General features: G+C 41.5%; 1 pseudogene; it reads left to right on the top strand.

Moving 5' to 3' along the window:
* Positions 1-2,666: 2,666 nt before the first annotated feature.
* LOC128063469 (Y-box-binding protein 1-like) lies at positions 2,667-5,798 on the top strand (annotated as a pseudogene).
* The last annotated feature ends 1,556 nt before the right edge of the window (positions 5,799-7,354 follow it).

Raw genomic sequence — 7,354 nt, 5'->3', positions numbered from 1 at the left:
AGAATCTGGACAAGGTGGCTTCCCCCCTAATAACGTACATTTTGCCTTCAGCTCTTGATCAGTCGGGAGGGAGAGAAGAAGAAGAGAAAAGGGCAATTTGTCAAGACAAAGTGGTAGAAAACAGGGAAAGTGCTAAAATTCTGACATCCTAATTTTTGCCACATGATAGGCACTCTAAAGAAATTGTCTCTTCACAGATATATAGAACAGTCTTTTGGACTCTGTGGGAGAGGGAGAGGGTGGGGTGATTTGGAAGAATGGCATTGAAACATGTATATCATGTATGAAATGAATCACCAGTCCAGGTTCAATGCATCATACTGGATGCTTGGGGCTGGTGCACTGAGACGACCCAGAGGGATGGTACGGGGAGGGAGGAGGGAGGGGGGCTCAGGATGGGGAACACGTGTATACCCATGGCAGATTCATGCTGACATATGGCAAAACCAATACGACATTGTAAAGTAATTAGCCTCCAATTAAAATAAATAAATTTATAAAATTGAAAAAATTTTAAAAAGAAATTGTCTCTTTAACTTTATTTCTATAGGAGGTAATATTTACCCATTTAAAAGGAAACTAAAAGCAGAAACTTTAACATTTGCAGATGAGAGAATGGGGATTCAATCTAATGTCTGCCTGTCTTCTTGTATATTTATTATTTTACCCATTCCAGATATAGATTGTATGATTTTTGAGTAAAAGGATCACGCGGGTCCATTTTAAGCCTGCTGCTTGACAGACACAAGGTACACAATAAATATTTATAAAATACATCTTAAATGAATAATTGTTCACAGGAATATGCCGCCTCCTCTTGCCAGATTCACTCCAATAGAAAATGAAGAAAGATTAGTTAATATTTCTAATGGTTCAGTGGTTAAGACGTCGTGCACCTAATGCAGGGGGCTTGGATTCAACCCCTAATCAGGGAACTAAATCCCACATGCCACAGCTAAAGATTTTGCACGCCACAATTAAAAAACAAAAATCCCGCATGCCACAACAAAGATCAAAGATACCACATTCTACAACTAAGACTTGGCACAGCCAAATAAATGAATAAAAATATTTTTTATGACCCAGGAATCCCACTACTGGGCAAATACCCTGAGGAAACCAGAAATGAAGAGGACACATGTGCCCCCGTGTTCACTGGGGCACTATTCCCAATAGCTAGGACATGGAAGCAACCTAAATGTCCATCAACAGATGAATGGATAGGAAGTTGTGTACATATACACAATGGAATATTCAGTTCAGTTCAGTTCCGTCACTCAGTCGTGTCCGACTCTTTGCGACCCCATGAATCGCAGCATGCCAGGCCTCCCTGTCCATCACCAACTCCCAGAGTTCACTCAGAGTCGCGTCCCTCGAGTCAGTGATGCCATCCAGCCATCTCATCCTCGGTCGTCCCCTTCTCCTCCTGCCCCTAATCCCTCCCAGCATCAAAGTCTTCTCCAATGAGTCAACTCTTTGCATGAGGTGGCCAAAGTACTGGAGTTTCAGCTTTAGCATCATTCCTTCCAAAGAAATCCCGGGGTTGATCTCCTTTAGAATGGACTGATTGGATCTCCTTGCAGTCTAAGGGACTCACAAGAGTCTTCTCCAACACCACAGTTCAAAAGCATCAATTCTTCGGCACTCAGCTTTCTTCACAGTCCAACTCTCACATCCATACATGACCATAGGAAAAACCATAGCCTTGACTAGATGGACCTTTGTTGGCAAAGTAATGTCTCTGCTTTTGAATATGCTATCTAGGTTGGTCATAACTTTTCTTCCAAGGAGTAAGCGTCTTTTAATTTCATGGCTGCAGTCACCATCTGCAGTGATTTTGGAGCCCAAAAAAATAAAATCTGACACTGTTTCCACTGTTTCCCCATCGATTTCCCATGGAGTGATGGGACCGGATGCCATGATCTTCGTTTTCTGAATGTTGAGCTTTAAGCCAACTTTTTCATTCTCCTTTTTCACTTTCATCAAGAGGCTTTTTAGCTCCTCTTCACTTTCTGCCATAAGGGTGGTGTCATTTGCATATCTGAGGTTATTGATATTTCTCCTGGCAATCTTGATTCCAGCTTGTGCTTCTTCCAGTCCAGCGTTTCTCATGATGTACTCTGCATAGAAGTTAAATAAGCAGGGTGACAATATACAGCCTTGACGCACTTCTTTTCCTATCTGGAACCAGTCTGTTGTTCCATGTCCAGTTCTAACTGTTGCTTCCTGACCTGCATACAGATTTCAAGAGGCAGGTCAGGTTGTCTGGTATTCCCATCTCTTGCAGAATTTTCCACAGTTTATTGTGATCCACACAGTCAAAGGCTCTCAGCCATAAAAAGGAACGCACTTGAGTCAGTTCTAATGAGGTGGATGAACCTAGAGTCTATTATACAGAGTGAAGTAAGTCAGAAAGAGAAAGACAAATATCATATATTAACGCATATATATGGAATCTAGAAAGATGGTACTGATGATCCTACATACAGGACAACAAAGGAGAAACAGACATAAAGAACAGACTTTTGGACTCAGTGGAAGAAGGAGAGGGTGGGATGATTTGAGAGAATAGCACTGAAACATATACCTCACCATATGTAAGATAGATAGCCTTTGGGAGTTTGAAGTGTATCACAGGGCAACCAAAGCCTGTGCTTTGTGACAACATGGAGGAACGGGTGGGGAAAGAGGTGGGAGGGGGGTAAAGGATGGAGGTAGATTAAAATGTATGCCTATGGTTGATTTGGGTTGATATATGGTGGACACCATCACAGTATTGTGGAGTAATTATCCTGCAATTAAAATAATAAATTTTTTTAAAATAAGTTGTAAAAATATGTATTTTTAAAACAAAATCTAAAAAAAATATTCCTGATATTTTATGCGATTCACTTTCTGATATTTTTTGATAGCATAGGCCTCAGACAGAGATACATCTTAACGCTGTTGATGATTCAGAAAAGCCTGTTAAACCTCAGACTCATAATCACAGGAGGCAATGGTGGTTCATTTTCTAAGCTCGACCTGACACACCTTTTGATCAAGGAGAGCCAGGGTAATGGTACCTATGATTTATCACCCTTCCAGAAGAGCCACAGATCCCATTCTACTATGCCTCAAACACATTTATAGCTTCTTTAGACTAAGCATCAATTCCCTCAATGTTAAAAAGCAGTCGACAATAAATAAAGACAAGAGTTCGCTTCTAAATATATGGAGGGTGCTTCCTTATAAATCCCCTTCGAGGCCTCCTAATGACTTATAGCTCATATTGTAGTCATAGAATGTGCTGCATTTGCCCCTGGGCCTTCTCAGGCTAGTAACACATTAGACATTTGGGATGTGCATTAATTCTCTCATACCATTCACTGCTTTATATTTCCATAGAGCTAGTAGCTCAGTGCTAATGAGGTCAAAGTCCCAGGTTTAATTTCTCATGGGTACAAATGATTATCCCTCTCTTGTTTAGACATAAGTATCACTGAATCTGGCCAGCTCTGACTATGTTTTCTTCATGGACAAATTCTTATAGAAAAAAGAGGGTCATTTCAACCTCTGGGTCTCAACATTCCACTCTATGAGAATAATAATAATAGATCCTTGCAGGTTCAATCCTTGGGTTGGGAAGATCCCCTAGAGAAAGAAATGCCAACCCACTCCAGTAATCTTGCCTGGAAAACTCCATGGACAGAGGAGTCTGGCAGGCTACAGTCCACGGGGTTGCAAGAGTAGAACACAACTGATCATGCAGGAGAGACACATCTTATAAAGTCCCAAGAAGAATCTAAGAAGATACTGTATATGTGTGCTTAACAAAGATTATAGAAATAAAGGATAGGGGAAGGAAGAAAAGGAAGAGGAAGGGAGAAAGAGAGAGAGGGAGGGAGGGGAAAAGAAAAGCCTCAGTAAGGTGGTATTAACAGAGTACCACTGTGGCCTTTCATCGTTTATTCCTATCTAATGCAATAATAGCAACCCAGTATTTTTCTCAAGGAGCTAACTTTTTTCCACTTTGTGTTTATGTGCGCGACACATGTTCCAGATCTAGAGGTGAAACCATACATATCACAGGTCTCACCAATCCACTTAGTTCCGTAGGATTGAAATAGGCTTACATCAATTCAAAGTCAGTTTCAAAACAACTGGATAAGGAGTTTTCTCCATAGACTTGGAAAGTGAAAAAGTGAGCCAGCACTATCTTGGAACCATCTTGAATTGAGAGCTTGCCTGAAAATGAGAACAAAACATAACTGCAGAATCTAAAGACGTAGAGAACTCATTCCCAATGATGTTGTTTGAGCACCTGGATCTAGCTATACCTGAAGCTAATATTTTAAATTGTCAGCCTACAAACTTCCCTTTTTATTCAAAGCACCTTAGAGTTGGGTTTCTGTCACTGAGACTAAAAGAATCCTAATTAATGTGGTTACAGAAAATAGGAAAGAGGTTAAAATACCTTAGCTCTGCCACTGCATATCTTTCAGCCTATGCACAGGAAAAGAACAAAAGTTACACAGAACACATTTAAATCTTGACTCTACTACTAGTGTTCTAACTAAGTCTAAACAAATTATTTAGTCTTTCAGAGCTTTGTCTTTGTATATGTAAAAGGGATAGATAGCTAACGGCCATGTAGAATTACATAGAGAATTAAATAAAATGAAATACATTAAGAGTGTAGCACACTGTAAGCACTCCATACACTACCTTCTACATTGCTAATTACCTTCTAGAAATCCAGAGATGAGAGGGGATTAGACAAGTTCTCAGGGACTGTGTTCTTGATGCTATCAGCTCACATACTGAGTTTCAAGTTCAGTTTTCCATTCACTTGAATTCCATTGCAGTGTGACTGACCAGATTACTGTCTCCAACTCACTGCGGTTTTGTTTCACTCTCAATAAAACCCACAATCCTTTCATCAGTGTCTTTTATTTAATGGGGTGAGGGTGGGATTCTGCCGCAGAGAAAATATCTCAGGAAGTTGGAAGTGTGGTAAAATGGAAAAAAGAAATCCTGTGTCTAGTGTCATTCTCTAGAGAGCTTTAAAAGGCACGATGAATGAAGGCAGGAGGGACGAGAAGGTTTTGCACAGGGGTTTGGGAATAACCAAATAGTTCAATGTAAGAAACGGAATGGAAGGAAGATGTATTTGTACACCAGACTGCCATAAAGAAGAATAACCCCAGAAGCACCTTTGCAGGGTAGGAGATGGAGAAAGCATGGAGTACGACATTGTTGAAAAAAGAAAAGATGGGGTAGGCAGCACATGTTACAGGGGCTGGTGGAGTTACAGTGCAGGGCGGTCAGTGCGGACCACAAGCAGGTAGGCGTGGTCCAGGCAGGGTCCTCCACATCATGAGCAGCAGAGCTACCAAAATAGTGAGAGCGGCAGAAGCTGCGGGATGGGCGCACTCCCGGTGTCCACCTCACCACGTGCAGAGACCGCCTAGGCCAGGACCGCAGTATTCCAAGCCTCCTGCACACAGAGCAGGGCAGAGGGAGCTGACACTGGGGTGCAGAAAATGGTAGGCCCATGAGACAGAATATATGTATCAGGTTAGAGACCAAAATTCTGCAGGAACCCTCCTTGTCAGACAGCCTAGAGAGGAGGGCAATAAAGAAGATAAGGAAAACCCAGGACACCAGACCAAGGTCAATGGCCACCTCAACGTGGATACTGCTGCAACTTCAACTACTGACGCAGACACCCAGAAAACCCTCAACCTAAGGAGAGCAAAGAGACAAATATAGTCCATCCACCCACTGAGAATTCATCCACTCCCAGGGCTGACTGAGTAGGGCAGTGCTAAGTCAATGCCAGCTTATCACCACTGCAGTCATCCAGTTTAATCATCCAAGAAGAAGAAATGAACATGAGATTCCAGCAGTATGAAATGAACAGAAGATAGGCGCTGAAGACCTTAACTGGTTACTTTTGCGCATTGACCAAATGACTAGAACTATCTGCACTGTCCCTGCAGCATGGAGTTTTCATTTTTACCTAAAGACATCTCTTTTTGGTAATGACAAATGTGGTGTTTTTCTTTTTTTTTTTTTTTTTGAACCCTGGTTTTTCTCAATACAGCATTAAAGGTTTTAAATTGTTTCATATCTAGTGAAGCTGAGATTTTTAAGAACCTCATTTTTAAGTTGTAAATGAAAGTTTACAACTTGATTTTTTCAAAAAAAAGTCAACAAACTACAAACCCCATCTTAATAAAGGTCTTAACTTGTAAAAGGACTTTTTAAAGTTAAAAAAAGAGAATAACATTACATTACCTGTCCTGGCTTACAGAGCCCTATCCGATCTGGTCCCCTCTAATCTTTCTGATCCTATCTATTGCCACATTTCCACTCTCCTTCAGAAAGCATCCATAAGGCCTTGGCATTAATTGTCTCCTCTTATTGGCATGCTCTTCCTCTAATCTTTGCAGGATTAGTTCCTTCTTGTCACTCAGTTCCCAGCCTATTACCTTCTCAGGGAGGCTTTTCTTGACTAAACAGAGGCACCCAGCCACTCTGTTACATCAGCCTATATTAATTATCACTGTGGTATCTATATTTTTCATTTTTCCATGTTGTTTATATTTGTTTTCCTCCCTTAGAAAGTAACCTCTTTAAGGGCAGGGATTCTGTTTGTTATTTTTTGCTGTTTTCCTGTCATCAGAAACAGTGTCAGAAACATAGTAGGTGCTCAATAAATGCTCATTAAGTAGACATATGGGGCTTCCCATGTGGTGCTAGTGGTAAAGAATCTGCCTGCCAATGCAGGAGACGTAAAAGATATGGATTCACTCCCTGGATCAGAAAGATTTCCTGGAGAAGGGCATGGCAATCCACTCCAGTATTCTTGCCTGGAAAATTCCATAAGCAGGGGAGCCTTGCAGTCTACAGTCCATGGAGCTGCAGAGTCGGACACGACAGAACAACTGATCACACAGACAAGTTAGATATATTCATGCGTAAATAAGTTGTAGAGAGAGGTCTTGTTCAACACACAGTGATTCCTCTCGGCATTCGAGGCCCCCACCTGTCTCCAAAGAGTTCAACATCTCCACCCAAATATCACATCTTGGCATGTCAATGTAAAGCTCAATTGTCAGTAGGATAGCCCAGACCTGAAGGCAGCGAGAATTTAGAGAACAGAGATAGAAGAAACAAGAAGAACCCAGGTACAAGTGGTAACAGAAAGGAGGACAAAATGGTATCCAGGTAAACCAAGCAAGCACACACTGACATCCATAGGTGCCAGGTACTTCACTATACCCTGGAAAGATAAGAGATGCGATAGTCCTCATCTGAAGTGCCCACGTGGTCCCTGACGACCCAACCTGAGAGGCCCAGCAGGAAG

The sequence above is a fragment of the Budorcas taxicolor genome, chromosome 18 (assembly GCF_023091745.1).
Source record: "Budorcas taxicolor isolate Tak-1 chromosome 18, Takin1.1, whole genome shotgun sequence".
Lineage (NCBI taxonomy): Eukaryota > Metazoa > Chordata > Mammalia > Artiodactyla > Bovidae > Budorcas > Budorcas taxicolor.
This window is presented reverse-complemented; position numbering and strand designations above follow the sequence as displayed.